Genomic DNA, 16,043 nt, shown 5'->3' on the forward strand with positions numbered 1-16,043 from the left:
TACAGGCATTTCAATTTTGAACTACAAAGATCATATAAAATGAAAACATTGCTAAATACCAGTTCTCTCTGTAGTACAAGTTTCTTTGGAAAAGGAGTTACATTTCCATTCCCTGCCAAAGTGTTGCCTTTACTTTGAAGGGGCAGATTTAGTGTGTGTTTTTTTAAAAAATATTGCCAAGTCAGTATTTTGTCACCAACTTTTTGTTCAGGTAGTTTAGAATGTTTTTTTGCAAAGGAAAAATGCATAGCTTTGTCTTTACATTTTTAAGTACTTGGGTGTAAATGAACCTCTTTGGGCTACTGTATCCCATTATAAAAAATTGCAAGGATCTTACTGTTTAAGATCCAATTTTTATAACATCAGTCTCATTATTGACATCTTAAAGCACAGAAGCAGCAATTTTTTTTTTTAAAGGAAGTTAGATGCAATTGACTCATGGGATAAATATTTTGTAAATGATGCCAGATTTTTCATGCTATGTGTTGCGGGTTCAGAGAGACATTGAAGACACAGTTCATGTCTTCAGGGAGCTCACAGTCTAGTGAGGGAGTTAGTCAGATAGGCAGTTGAAATCAAGTGTGCTGAGAGCTAAGAAAAAAAGGAGCAGGCAGTGAGCAAGACGAGTCCCGTCCACAGGTCCCAGTGGGTGCCTCTTCTTGGGGAGGTCAGAGAAAAACCTTACGAAAGAGAGGAGGCCGAGCTGAGGCTTGAGATTGGTCAAGTGAAGGAACCTCCCCATCTTAGGAGGGATAGTGGGCAAAGTTGGTGCAATTCAAGTTCCAGGAATTGCACATGGTTTGACCCGACTAGAGCAAAAGACACAGTGGCAGGGTAGCAAGAGAAGAGCCTGCAAGGGGTGGTGGGACCAGATGGTGAAACCTTTGCTATCCTGGTGGTGCTTGGGTGTCTATGTGGTCCGAGACGGAACTAACTAGTCGGCCAAATCTACGGTCTGTTTCGCCGAGACATTGTCTCATCTGAACATGTGGCATGGACTTCCAGGTTCCAGGTCTCGAGGCTGTAACACTTGTATTCATGCTCAATTCTAGCCTGGAGCTCATGTGTTCCCCCAGAGATGCCTCAAGACCCAAAGGAAAGAGAGCTGGTTTTGCCCGAGCAGCAGCTGGGGAACACCTGCTTGCTTCTCGGAGCTGCACCTGGGAGCCAAGGCTTCTGGTGCATTTGCATTTTGGAGGCAGCCAACCATCCAGCTGCCCCAAAGACAGTTTTTCCCCAAATCAAGAATTTTAACCCTTCTCTGTGGCTGGCGGGCCCCGATCCCTAAAGTCCATTGCTTCTGACAACAGCTGTCTTGGGCTCAGTGATCTGTGTCCTGTCTGGTTCTCTCCTACCCTCTGGTCATCTTAACTAGTCAGCCCTGGATCTCTCCAGCCACTGAATAACAGAGGTCACGGGAGAGTCCCTTATTTTGTTTGGTTGTTTCTTTTCCGAGTGGTCTTCAGAGCAGACGAGGATGTTTAATTCAGGGTACAGTTGTCAAGCCACATTAAAAATGCAGGCGGCAGTGCGGTACGTGGCTGGCTCATGTCAGCCAGACATTCCAGTGTAACCAGAGGAGGAGAACATGGACAGGGCCCGTGTTAGTGGAAGTATCGCACGGTGAGCTTTCAGGCTCCGGTTTCTCCCAGTCCCTGCCATCCTCCAGCCAGAAGAAAGAAGCTCCTATTTGTTGTTTTTGTTCAGTTACTAAGTTGTGTCCAACTCTTTGTGACCCCATGGACTGCAGCACGCCAGGCTTCCATGTCCTTCACTATCTCCTGGAGTTTGCTTAAACTCAGTGTCCGTTGAGTCAGTGATGCCGTCTAACCATCCCCTCTGTCTCCCCCCTTCTGCTCTGCCCTCAATCTTTCCGAGCATCAGTCTTTCCAATGAATATTCAGGGTCAGTTTCCTTTAGGAATGACTGGTTTGATCTCCTTGCAGTCCAGCTCCTATTTAAGCTAGAAGTTAAAGTGGGATTACCCTTTAGTGGGCATTCCTGTGACTGGAGATCAAGTTGCCTACACCTCAAAAAGAGAGAACTCCTGCAGTGCAGGTTTTTTTGCTTGTTTGTTTGGCTGCACAGCCTGTGGGATCTTAGTTCCCCAACCAGAAACCGAACCTGTGTGCCCTGCATTGGAAGGTGGATTCTTAACCACCGGCCACCAGGAAAGTCCTCCGTGCTGCCAGTTAGGAAGATGGTGACTCTTCGAACAATTAGGGTCTACAAGAAAGTACGACCAGTGAGAAGTGTGGGTTTGGTGGTTCATTCTTACCTTGGGGATTCTTTGCTGTCTCCTGAGGGTTGTACCAAGAGGGCCTGGAGAGGTACTTGTGCCTGTGGCCACGCCCTGGCCGACTCGAGGAAAGCTGTGGGCAGCACAGATGGCCAAAATCATATGGGTCCCGGAAAGGCCAATGTGGATTAATGCTGTCTTCTTGCCAATCCAAGTGTGGGCTGACCTGGGTTCCGTAGCTCTGTTTATTCTGCCTTCTCCTCCTCCCACCATGCCATCTGCCAGCTGGACAGTTAACTGGCTCACTGCTCCCTTTTAGCTGTGTCAGTCCTGCAAGGTCATGATTGTTGTGCTTTGGGGCTGATTTCCCCCCGGGTGGGTGTAATGGATCTCTAACCATCGATTTGTCTTCTTGCATTTCAGTCGTTCCAAGGAAGTCAAGGACGAGCATACCTCTTTAACTCAGTGTGAGTGTCTCTGAATGGTACATCCATTGTTCGGTGCAGATTTTGAGGGATGGGGAAAAGCAACACTCCATGATGATTACACAATGGAACCTGTCCTCTCTGACACACACACACACACACACACACATACAACCCCATGGAACATTATTTACCACACATGTTAGCCAGTCATCCTTGGGGAATTTGGTGGGGGAGGCATCATCTTGGGCTAGAAATAATGTAGGCAGTACTCCAGTATGCACAAAGGGCTGTAGTCTCCTAGCAGAGAAGCTGGAGTGTTTCTTCTGAAGCGTGACCACGAAGGTCTCAGAACTAGACCTGAGACCTGTCTCCGAGGAAGAGAGGAGGATGAACAGAAGACCCCAGGATCCACTGGAGGAGGCTTTGTAAAGTGGAGTTAGCTAAGAGCCTCTGTCCCCTCGTATGGTCTGCCACAGTGCTCAGCATCATTCACAGCTTTCTCTGGGAAAGCAAACCTGATGAACTGTGAAAATGGAAATCTAGCATGTTCAGCTTGAAATAATAGGTGCTCCGTATAGGAGTCTAGATAGCTGATAGATGGGGCTCCCCTGTCCCTGTGATGAGGACATGACTCAGCTGTCATGATTGACATCTCCGGCCACGGTCCGTCCTCAGGAAGCTCTGAGGACCTGTGCTCATGGCTGTGGGCTTCAGTGCAGCTGTCAGTTTGTCCCCTTAAATCACAAGCCTAAAAGCACTTGTTAAGAAAAGCTCTGAAAAAAGAAAAATTCCAAGCAAAGTCTCAACCATGAAGACTATTTTGAGTCGACTCACTAAATCAGAACTTTCAGATCTGACAAACATTTCAATGGAAATATTTCCATGTGGCTGCCTTTTGGGAGGTTGGTACTAGTTTTGGTTAGAGATGATGCTCTTAGCATTGGCTTCCCTTCGGGCAGCCGTCTTTAGTTAATCTTTTGCTGGAAGTTCAGCTTCAACAAGCGATGGGCATTTGCCTGACTCCCCACTCTCTCTCTCCCCGTCCTTGGCACAGAGTTAACGTGGGCTGCGGGCCGGCGGAAGAGCGCGTGTTGCTAACAGGACTGCACGCCGTCGCAGACATTTACTGTGAAAACTGCAAAACCACCCTGGGCTGGAAATACGTAAGTACCAAGGGGTCTGGTTGGTGAAGAGCATGCCATAAAGAAGCTAACTGAGAGTCGGACACTGGAATGCATTCTCCCATTTACTTCCCCTGGCCTTGTGGGAGTATCTTCAACGAGGATGGGAAACTGAGTTCAAAAGAGCAGTTCCTGGCACACATGCATCCTCTTTTCATTGATAGCCCACTCTTCCTACTCAATCCTTCACCTACTCCAGACACACAGACACACAGTCACACACCCCTCTCAGTGTAATAATAGTGAAAAGTGAAGTGGCTCAGTCGTGTCCGACTCTTTGTGACCCCATGGACTGTAGCCTACCAGGCTCCTCAGTCAATGGAATTTTCCAGGCAAGAGTACTGGAGTGGGTTGCCATTGCCTTCTCCAGGGGATCTTCCCGACTCAGGGATTGAACCCGGATCGTCCCACATTGCAGGCAGACACTTTACCCTCTGAGCCTCCAGGGAAGCCCAGTAGTAATAGTAGTAGTAATAACAATGGCACATAGCATCTCCTGACCGCTTGCTGTGTTCCAGGCATCAGTTCAGTTCAGTCGCTCAGTCATGTCCGACTCTTTGTGACCCCATGAGTCGCAGCACGCCAGGCCTCCCTGTCCATCACCAACTCCCAGAGTTCACTCAAACTCACATCCATCGAGTCGGTGATGCCATCCAGCCATCTCATTCTCTGTCGTCCCCGTCTCCTCCTGCCCCCAATCCCTCCCAGCATCAGAGTCTTTTCCAGTGAGTCAACTCTTCGCATGAGGTGGCCAAAATATTGGGGTTTCAGCTTTAGCATCAGTCCTTGGCATACATTATTTTATTTACTCTTCACAGAATCCTTAGAGTGTGAACCATATTTTAATCCCTAGTTTACAGATGAGGAAACTGAGGCTTAGGCAGGGTAATAATTTTTATTTATTTTTATTTTTTGACCATGCCATGCAGCATGTGGAATCTTAGTTCCCTGACCAGGGATTGAACCCACATTCCTTGCACTGGAAGTGCAGTCTTAACCACTAGACTGCCAGGGGAGTCCCTCAACAGATACTTGGAATATCTCCTTGGCAGCTAGGAGAGTGTGCAGAGCCTTGCCAGGGTGAGAGGAGGTATGTGTGTTCAGTGAAAGTCAACTTGTATTGTTATTGTTGTTGCTGTGATTGTTATCGGTAGATCTTTTTACTTTTCTCTCCCCTCTCTGTCATTGTGGGGATGTTGAAAAGTCAGTCTTCCTGTTTCTGGGAGAGAACTTTATTCCATGTTGTCGCAGAGGGTCTGTGTGGGGCTGGCTCGTAGGACCTGCTAGGGAAGGAGCCTGAAGGAGCCGTTAGAAGCTCCTGCAGAGTGATAAGGATGTGTCATGTAGGTTCGTTGATGGAGCAATGACACCACTCTGCAGGACTTTGCTGGTGGAGGAGCTTCTGCATATGTGGGAGCAGGGAGCATGGGGAAATCTGTGTCTTCTGCTCCTTTTTTTGATGAGTCTAAAACTGCTCTAAAAATATGAGTCTGTGTGAAAAAAGGATGTTGAGCAAGAGAAGCCAGCCATGAAAGTATGATTCCGTTGAAATAAAGTTTAAAAATACTCAGATCATAAAAACTGCAGCAGGTAGAGTCCATGGAAGGAGCACAGCCTTTAGATTCTGTCTTTCGTGTCTTCCTTGGAATGTTTAGAATGAGAACAGAAAAACCTAGACACTGTGTTTCACGATGCTGAGAATGTTTAGCCACAGGTTCATCTGGGAGAAAGGGCCTTGGCCGTTCTGATTCCCCTGTGTGGCCACTGGTCCCCTCTGTGTGGTCTGGGGGCCTCAGTTCTGGTTTTGATTACCCAGAAATGTTCTGCCCCCTCTTTGTTTCCCAACTTCTTGATTATCTTATTCCTTGAAGATGTGCTGGATTATAGACAGAAAATAATCCTGAGTTGGCCGGCTTGGCTCCTTACTTCGGGTAAAATGATTAAGTCCTGGGGACTTCCCTAGCAGACCAGAGGTTAAGAATCCACCTTGCAATGCAGGGGACACAGGTTGGATCTCTGCTTGGCCCAGTGCTCCAACCTTTCATTCTGTTATTCTTTCTGACCCTTACAATGACCCTGTGAAGTACTTGTAATTATCCCAACTTTGTACATGGAAAGTTTATAATTTTACAAGATCCCACATGCCACACAGAGTGGCCAAAAAAAAAAAAAAATCCAGTCCTTTGAAAAAGCTTTATTTATTAAGAGCCTTTGTGTTGGATACAAAAGTGAATGACAGACATTCCTTGCTCTCAGGATGCTTATAGTCATGATACTTGGGAGGAAAGCCACAGGTGATGATCAGACAGCTGGACAGGACAACAGAGAAACATCCATCTCCCCAAACATTCCCTGATCCCCTCTCACATACCAGGCCCAGTGCTCCAACCTTTCATTCTATTATTCTTTCTGACCCTTACAATGACCCTGTGAAGTACTTGTAATTATCCCAACTTTGTAAATGGAAAGTTTATAATTTTGCAAACTATTAATGGAAGTCAGATGCTTAAATAATGCTTTTGATGCTGGGAAGCAGTAGAAGCAGAGTTTAATCTGGGATGTTTGTGTCAATTCCAGATCCAGTGCTCTGTCTCCTGGAGTCCACTTGTGACATTTTGCAAGTGCCTTGAGGCTTGAGGGGTGGGCGTATTGACTTTCTTTTCCCTCTCTCTTTTTTTTTTTTTAAATAGGGACACACTGTCACTTTCCTAGTTTTATTTGTTTCCTCCCCCTGTATTCTGAACACACTACCATGGAACAACAGGTCTTATTCCTAAACCATATTCCTCTGTTGTGTACACATCACACTCACGCAAACGGCACTAGGGAATAATGAGGTGTCAGGGAAATTACTGCTGAGCCCATAGCATTTGTGTGTGTGTGTGGTGTGTTTGCACTTTCTCTCAGCGCCCCTCCCCTCTCTGCTACAGGGGATGACTCCTCTCTGAACAAGAGACTCGAGTCTGAACTTGCATTCTGAGACGCAGAGCCCCTGAGCTCTAGAACAGAAGATACAGTTGATACCAATGCTGCCCATCACCTATCAGCAGTAGGATTTAGCTCCTTCCCGATTTGGGGGGCTCAGAAGGGAGAGTTTGTCAACTGTTCTGCCCATCGAGCTTCGCCATCTGATGACCCTGACACCCACTATTTTTTAGATGACACACCAAGATGGCTTTCTGTATCTGTTTCCGCAAATAGAATATCACCTTGATGCCACACTGACGCAGGACTTATTTCTGTGGGGCTTGTTAGCTGGGAGAGCCTGTGGCGCTGTGTTTCAGATGGGCACCTCCCAGCTGGTTTGTACTGGATTTGCCCTCTGGAGGCCTCGCGGCTGAGTGGGGCTCAAGGGCTGGCAGGTCCTTCAGCCTGCAGTTCATACAGCTGCTTTCTCCCTGGAGGAAGGCAGTGACAGAAAAACAAACTTAACCTATCTGACATGGAAATAGCAAGATAAGAAATAAAAGAGAGACCTGTTGGCGATACAGTACACTTTGTTCCTATCACCCAATGTCTTTTCTCTCAGCCTAACAAGCACGGTTTAAAATAATGGCACAGTGGGCATTCCCTGGCGGTCCAGGGGTTAGAATTCCGTGGTCTCACTGCTGAGGGCCCAGGTTCAATCCCTGGTCGAGGAACTAAGATTCCAGAAGCTGCTAGGCAAAGCCCCCAAAAATAATAAAAATTTGACACAAATTCTACAGATACCTCCATAGGACAGATTTCTGGTTAACATCAAAAACTAAGTGCCCGTAAGATTTTACAAGGCAGACAAAACACAAAACAGATATACAGTGAACAAGACAGACAGACAGAAAATAGATACAAGTTATGCTGTATGTTTGAATGTGGTTAAGTGCTGTGGAGACAAGTAAAGCAGGAAACGATGGGGCAAGGGGGATGGCTGCAGGGGAGGCTGTGGTTTTCAATGAAGACCTTACTGCGATGATGACGTTTGAGCAAAGATGCTAGAGGAACTCTACTGCAAATGCTGAGAAAATATTTAGAATACTTAAATTTAAAAATATTTACATTCTATTGTAAATATGGAGAAAGCCCTGGTGATGCCTCAGTCCTGCAGTTAAGCCAAGGGGACATGGCGCCCTTGAGCGGCGGGCCTTCTCAGTGAGGCTGGGGCCAGACTTCAGAGGCCCCGAGGCCTGTCAATGGCCCTGCCTTTGCTCCCGTTCGCCAGAAGTCACCTGCGCATCTTTGGTCGTTCAGTGTCTTCTCTTCTTTTATGTTTCCGTAGGAACACGCCTTTGAAAGCAGCCAGAAATATAAAGAAGGCAAATACATCATTGAGCTAGCACACATGATCAAGGACAATGGCTGGGACTGATGGGAGAGCATCCAGCCAACCCAGCGTCCACGTGAATGCCATCCAACCGAACATTCTACCCAAGCGTGAGAGAGTGACTGAACACTTGGTTCCATCCATTTAGGGGCCTTGCCATCTGGGGCATTCTCCCACCCTGACACCATCTTTCTGGTGACCGGCCTCTAAACCGCTGTCTCTCTGTCTCTTTGCTTTGTATCTGTTTGTGAGTTGATCCTGGCTTCTCTCTCTGTTCTAGTGTTGGCTGAAAAAAACAAAACAACAAAAGGAACAGACGCCTGCCCGCACGGCGGCAGCCCACTTTGACAAAGGCCCCAGGGTCCTTGAAGAGCTGCCCGAAGGCCGCTGGGCAGGAGCCCAGTGGCCCAGCCCGGGGGTGTGAGGGTCCCGGGTGGGCAGGGCATGGGAGGAGAGAGGTAGGAACAGACTTGTGCTGCTCCTGGAGACCTGGGAACTTAGGCTTGAAATAATCGACTTGTCTAAGAGGACAAAGAGGAAAAAAAAAAAAATACCTCATGACTGCATTCTCTCTGATCAGAAGCTTCTGTTCCTGACACCAAATGTGCCAGGTTAGCAAATGAGAGTGCGAGAAGGATGGCCCCTAATCTTCGCTGGCGGGGCAGGGGGCTGGCCTGGTTCTCCCGGCCCGAGCTGGTGGGGGGTTGGGGGGGAGACGGTGTCCTGGCAGCAGGGGATGACTTGGGAAAAAGCCCGGAAGGTTTTGATGACTGATGCCTCACTGCTCCTCTGGGTGATCTCTGCCTCTTCAGCCACTGTAGGTGACAGAAAAGGGGACTGTCATTCGCAATGTGTGTGAGACGCAAATATCCCAAAGGCTTTGACCAGCAATCAAGTAAAAAAAATCAGTGATTGAGTATAACAGGGAACAAAGGAAGGTACAGTTGGGGAGCTCTTGCAGAAATGGCCTTGATCTTGGGCCAGAGAAAATAAAAGAGTAGAACCAGTTAGCAATTGCAACTGACCTTTTTTTCTGATCCTTCATAAGAGAAGAGCACTGTGGCAAGGAGGGTGGTGGGTGGGGCAGAGCCTGGAATAGTTTAGGTTTGAACTGTTACAGGTTAAGTGCATCTTTTTTGCGGGGGGCTGGGGGGGATGCATTGGCTTCATTGAGAACAGCAGTTCTTCATGCGTATGAGTTTTTGGGTGTTTTCCTCCAGTTCTGTCATTGTAGTTGTGGAAAACAAAGTCCCAAGGCTTCGAGTTTAGTGATAACCTGGCCGGTAGATTCCTCATGCCCCTAGCTCGTTCTCTTTGTACTTGAATGTTTTTGTGTGGAGAGAAATCTGTCCGTGTGATCCAGCAACGGGAAACTCTTCAATTTGGTGTCAGACGGCAAGTTATAAATTCCAGTGTTACACCCCACCCCCGGCCTCCCCATCCAAAGCTCATTATATTAGGGAAGTGGGGAACGCATCTCTGCGAGGCTCAAGAGAGAGGAGTTTGTTGCATTTAATCAACACTGTGAAGTCTGTTCTACAGCAATTTAGCCAGTACGCAGTGCATGACCGCAACTCATTTAACTGAGATAATTTCATTGCTTAGATTGAAAATATTATCATTGCTAAGATATGTGTAGGTTATGTTAGGTAATTCTCAGCATCTCATTCTCCCAGTAGGCTGATCCTATAGAAAAATTCACCTTAAAAGTCACAAAAGAGTGAGTTGAAGGAGACAAGAACCTATAAAATTGTTAAGCAAGATTAAAGCAGCCAACCCGGGACGTTTTCAGAATGGAACCAGATTACCAGAGAGTGTGAGTCTGTCGTGGAAATGCCTTTTTGCGTCTCTGTGGGCCTGAGATGCGCATGGTCCTGCCCTGGCAGTGCTGGGCGGAGAGCTAACGGGAAGCCAGGTAGCCCCGCGTTTAGCAGCAGACAGCCTCTGTGAGACACAGAGGGTTCTGCAAAACCAAATTTTGTTCCCAAAAGCTTCTTGGCCCACATTGTTCGGTGCTTTAGCAATCCTGGGAGATTAAGTTGTTCTCTCCACGTTACTAAAAAGCAGACCGAAATTCAGAAGTCTTTCATTTCCAATCCCAGAGAAACAGTTCCTCTGGCTCCCAGGCCCAAGATCTCAATTAAAAAAAAACAAAGTCATTTTCAACTTTTACATTCCTAAGCTGGTTTGCCAGCCCAGAAATCATAAATTCCCTCTGCATCTCTGCTGAAGGTAGTGGCTCTCATTTCTGTGTTTTGATTAGCCCCTTTACTCAGGGAATGTCCTGGCTATTGATAATCCTTTCCAGGAAAAGAAAACAGGCAGGGTCAGGGTCGGGGGAACATGTAGTTGTGTAAAAACCAAGCATGGTCATAGAGGAACTGGACATGAGGTGCTCTAGAATGTTCAAGGGGCAGAGGAGACCGAAGTGCCACTGTTCATCCTTGGGGATGGGGCCTCTGACTCTTGCATGGATCAGAGTAGGCTCCAGTAAGACCCGGGTTCTGGTGTTTTGTTTTGCTTTAATTTAAATGACTAGCCATTGAGCATCCAGTGGGCACATGGTGCGAGAGAGCTGAACAAAATGCTGGTTTTTCCATAATGACAAGGATTAAAAAACCCAACTCATTAGGCTTTCCCTAAGAAGAACCAGAAGTGCTTCTTATAACTTGAGCTCCATTCATGGCTTGTGTACTAATGTCCGGCAGTATCAGAGAGACCGCAGCTGAGTGAGGGAGATGCCTCCGTCGGTTCATTTTTTAATTTCCTCACCAAATTCTGGACTCGGAGCATAACCAAAGACCTCACCCGTTCACCTCTGGTGGGTTTGGGGAACTGGAGTTCGATGGTAAAGCTTAGGTGGGGTGCCCGGAGTAGGGAAAGGGAGAAGGGGAAAGGAAAAAGGCATGATGTGCTAGACCTCAGCCAGCAGCTGCCTGCCTTTGCAGCTGAAGTCCAGCCGGCAGATTCTCGTTCCATCTCCCTCGTGCCTCCCCAGGTCATATGGCGTGGGCGGCCCTGGATCACACCCAGCCTGCTCAGATGTTAGTCTCAGGCCGCTGATGGGTTGATTTGATGTGTATCCAACCCAGCCGAGCTAAGTGTCCACAGAACGTCAGCTGGGCCTGCCCAATTCCCCAGACAGCAAGATGACGGAGATAGGGTAGAGTCAGACTTTACTGGTGGATCAGATTTACTAGTGTGTGAAAGACAGGTGTCCCCTTTATAAAAAGATTTTCAAGAGGATATATAAGAAACAGTTGCTTGTGAAATATACTTTTGTAAATAATATTTAATTTTTTAAATAATATATTTGGTGCTGTTTTCTCAGATCCCCTGAGAGCACTTTTTATTTTCATTTTTAAATTCTCTAGTTTCCTCTGCATTTCTTGAAGTATATTTTAAGGGAAACAGTGATCACCAGTATACTCTTGCAAAAGAAAAGGAAAGGAAAAAAAAAAATGATCTCCATCACTTTAGTCTGGACAGAGGCAATAAATGAAGCAATGCCTCTGTATTTCTTAATGGAGCAGACTCTGCAGTACGTTACCAGGTTGAGAACTGAAGTATTTTCTTGTACCGCTATTGGCCAGAAAAGAAAATAAATAAATTTAGTAACAACTTAGAGTGATTCCTCTTGTTGGAAGAATTTCCAACAGATTGGAGTCTTGTTTTTAATTGTTTGTGTGTGTGCGCGCCCGTGTGCGTGCCTGCGTGTGTGTGTGTGTGTATGTGTGTGTGTGTGTAAAGCACTTTGCATCGTGCCTGTGGTTTTCATTTTTTGGGGGACACTGTACCTACAGTTTACACCTTGGGCACAGAAGATTTTTCTTCTCTTTCTCTCTGCTGGTTTTGTTTCTGCGTGGACCAACAGCACAGCCCTCGAGGAGTTCGTTTCCCCCGAGTACGGAGCTGTTGCACGTTTGCTCCTTTGTCTTTGCGTGCTCAGCTTTTACAGACTGTAAAGGAAATCTGTTGTTTGTGAAGACCCAGCCGAGTCACAGCTATGTCCCTCACTGAGAGGTGAGGGTACTCTTGATGGACCCAGGGCTCCAGTTGTTGTGGAAGCCACATCATGTTAAACATTAAACTGGTTTGGGTTGAAAAGAATGTCAATAAAATAATACACATATTTTGTAGGTAAATAGCTTTTTTTTTTTTAAGGTCACATTGCCTCAGGTTCAGGAAGAGGCTGGGAAATCAAATATTGAACACAATCAACTTAGATATTTTTTTTTTAAAATGAGTCTGCCTCAAATGAGAAAACATGCTAGTGGTCTAGGTCGAGGAAAGAGATATATTAATATTTAATATTTAAAATTAAGATAGCGTCATGAAATCAGCCAGCAGTGAAAGATAAAGCCAAGAAGAAACAAGCCGTTCTCATAGTATCAAATTCTACCTGCCTGTATGTTTTTGTATAACATTTGGGTGAAAGTGATGAGAGTCAGTTCCCTTTTCCAACCTGCAGAGACTATCTTTCAATACAGACTCTGCCTATTTATGCTTGTGTTTACAAACTGTATTTGTTGGGTTTTGTTTTTCTTTTATCTTTATTATTATTATTTTTTTAGTGGCATTTTCAGGTCACTTTGCTTCAATAACAAAGAAAATTATTTTCAAGTGATTTGTCTTCACCATTTCCTGTATTTGTACATAGTGATTCAGTATTAGAGAAAAGTACATTGTTTCTGTCATATTTCCAATCTGTGTTGGTGCTCATTTGAGAAAATAAAGTTTTCAAATATGAATTCTTTGCAGGCTCCTCTGTCTTAATTGACCCAAAATGTTTTATCTCGACATTTAACACATAAAAGTAACTGAAAGGTCAGAAGGAGGTCGTCTGTCTAAGCCCATTCACAGATCTGTCAACTGAGGCCCTAGGGGGTTATTTTCTCTAAGGACACTTGGCTGATTAATGAATAAAAATCAGGTCTCCTGCTTATCTATAAACACTTCTCCTGGATTTGGAGATCAGAAATGCAGGAGTGACCTTTATCATTTCTGTCTACTAAGCCCCATGTTAGTCTCTGCAACCTTTTTTGTTTACACCAATTTTCTTTGGAGATAGAATTGCATTATGCCAAGGGGAAAAAAAACAGGTGAATCAATAAAATAATGTCAAAAAGAGGCAGCATTACCTCTGAATGGTTGACTAACAAAGGGAAATAAGCATAGTTACCATATATGGAAAAGCAAGTTTTCTCACTCACTGAACAAATAGTAAACATCTATTCAGTTCTAGGCAGCTTCCCTGGTGGCTCAGACTGTAAAAGCATCTGCCTACAATGCGGGAGACTGGGGTTCGATCCCTGGGTCGGGATGATCCCCTGGGGAAGGAAATGGCAGCCCACTTCAGTATTCTTGCCTGGAGAATCCCACGGACAGAGGAGTCTCGCGGGCTACAGTCCGTGGGATTGCAAAGAGTCGGACACGACTGAGCAACTTCACTTTCACATTCAGTTCTAGGGACTGGGTGAGACAGTTCAACCATTGTAACGTTGCAGCTGGCTATTTCCCAAATACCTTTCCCTCTGCTGCTGCTGCTGCTAAGTCACTTCAGTCGTGTCCAACTCTGCGTGACCCCATAGACGGAAGCCCACCAGGCTCCCTCGTCCCTGGGATTCTCCAGGCAAGAACACTGGAGTGGGTTGCCATTTCCTTCTCCAATGTGTGAAAGTGAAAAGTGAAAGTGAAGTCGCTCAGTCGTGTCCGACCCTTAGCGACCCCACGGACTGCAGCCTACCAGGCTCCTCCATCCATGGGATTTTCTAGGCAAGAGTACTGGAGTGGCTTGCCATTGCCTTCTCCGACGTTTCCCTCTAGTCTTGTCTATATACACACACAGCCTTGCATAGCCAGTCATTATAAGCACAGTTTTAACAAGGTTATTTTTACCTAAACATCATCAGTTTATTCTATATTTTAAAGCATTTTTTCAGAAGGTTGCATCCACCACTTACAGAGTTCCCACCTTGTGCAAGCAACCTAAACTGCAAAGAGGATATTAAAGCCACACAAGTGTGTGTGTTGTATGTTTTCATGTTGGTAATAACATTTTAAAAGCCTATTTCCTATTAAAATAGGAGATACCATCTCTGCTTTCCTGGACTTTTACTTACCCATTCTGGCCTCAGCTACAGTTGACTTTTATTTGTCCTTGAATGCATTATCTCCTTCCTGTGACCTGTTTTGCTTCAGTGGCTACCCTGTTACCATTTCATTTGTGTTTGTCTTTGGCAGCCACAGAGGGGAGAAAAGATAACATGTGCAGGAGAGGACCAGACTCAAACCAGGGCAGCTGTCCAGAAGATCAGGCTGGAAGAAGGGATTGTTGTTGCTAAGTCATGTCCAACTCTGCAACCCCATAGACTGTTGCCCATCAGGCTCCTCTGTCCATGGGATTTCCCAGGCAAGAACACTGGAGTGGGTTGCCATTTCCTTCTCCAGGGGATCTTCCCGACCCAGGGATCTGAACCCGTGTCTCCTGCATTAGCAGGACTGTTTACTGCTGAGTCACCAGGGACGCCTCCTGAAGAATTGGAGGGGAAAGCAGGGATATTCATGGAGTGCCTGGTTTGCGTGAGAGCCTGTGTTGGGCTCTTTGCTTACATGACCTCATGTAGGATGTTCACAAGGAAGTGCTTCCTCATATCATCCTAAGAGTTCATGGGAGAGCAGGGCAGATGAGCATTCTCATTTTGTAGATGAGGAAACCGAGGTTTCTCATGACAGGGTGAGGGATTATAGCCCATCTGACCTTATGCTCTTGGTTCCCTGCGCCGTGTCCCAAATGTTAGCCTCTGTCTTCTCCTGCCCTTATTCTAGCGTGGTTCACAGGACACTTGCCCAGTCTGCCCACCATGACTTTAATAAATAAGGATTGAGGGATACAAATTAGAAAAGCAGTGCAAACAAAGCCACAAAGCTCAATTCTACCTGAAAAGTATTGTGTGTTCCATAGCTGAATATAAGCTGAGCTTTGTTGCTTCTTTAATGCTCAGTAATGAATTACATATGTAATCCTTGGTTCTTTGATTAATAGGAGGTCCTTAATAAGTGCTTGGTGAGCACTGAATTAATGTGGAGAATTAACAGGGTTTTTGTTTTTTTTTAATCTCTTTAACATGTTAGTTTCCGTAAGAGAAGAATGGAGAAGAGGTTAGTATTAAATGCTCCATAAATTGTTACACCATGAGCAATCATTTTATTAACTTGCATTTATTTATTCAGCAAGCACTTTGGGGCAGAGGAGAAGGGGACGACAGAGAATGAGATGGCTGGATGGCATCACCAACTCGATGGACATGAGTTTGAGTGAACTCCGGGAGTTGGCAATGGACAGGGAGGCCTGGCGTGCTGTGATTCTTGGGGTCGCAAAGAGTGGGACATGACTGAGCGACTCAACTGAACTGAACTGAATTATGTACCTAGTCTGGTCAGGAAACTAACCCCAGGGAGGAGATGAGCGGGGGTACTAATTGTGTTGAGTGAGAACAAAGGATTATGCATGGCTTTCCCTACCGTTGGCCAGATACCTAGCCACAGGGACCACGACCCTCAGGCAGCTGTTTCCTGTAGAAGCAATTGCTCATAAAGCCTTTTATCTGAACCCAATAAATGGCTCGTGTCCTAGAGCAGGGCACAGGGCAAGCACTGGAATTAGAGCACCTGGTTTCAAATACTGGTTTCCCTTCATAAAAAAAGGAATCTATGGAAAGGGTTAGGCCAGCGCCAGGGAGGAGTCAATGACATTAAAATAACTGTTATCGTTACAGACTGCTCAAGTCTGTTTTGAATTTGGAGTGGGAAAAAAGGACTATTGTATTTTGCTCTTTATGTATATTTTTTGTTTAATTTCACAACAATCCCTTGAAGCTTCCCTGTTTTACAGA

General features: G+C 45.9%; 1 protein-coding gene across 2 annotated transcripts in view; it reads left to right on the forward strand.

Moving 5' to 3' along the window:
• The window catches only part of LOC129539289 (uncharacterized), a 67,326-nt gene extending 53,903 nt beyond the window's left edge, over positions 1-13,423 (forward strand). Inside the window, exons 4-6 of one of the 2 annotated variants that reach the window (XM_088828635.1) lie at positions 2,663-2,706; positions 3,722-3,830; positions 8,104-13,423. The gene's annotated coding sequence lies outside the window, so the exon portion shown is untranslated. The remainder of the gene's footprint in view (positions 1-2,662; positions 2,707-3,721; positions 3,831-8,103) is intronic. The other variant, XM_088828636.1, reaches the window with a different exon arrangement.
• The last annotated feature ends 2,620 nt before the right edge of the window (positions 13,424-16,043 follow it).

Source organism: Moschus berezovskii, chromosome 20, assembly GCF_049115385.1.
Source record: "Moschus berezovskii isolate FMDL1 chromosome 20, NW_MosBer_1.0, whole genome shotgun sequence".
Lineage (NCBI taxonomy): Eukaryota > Metazoa > Chordata > Mammalia > Artiodactyla > Moschidae > Moschus > Moschus berezovskii.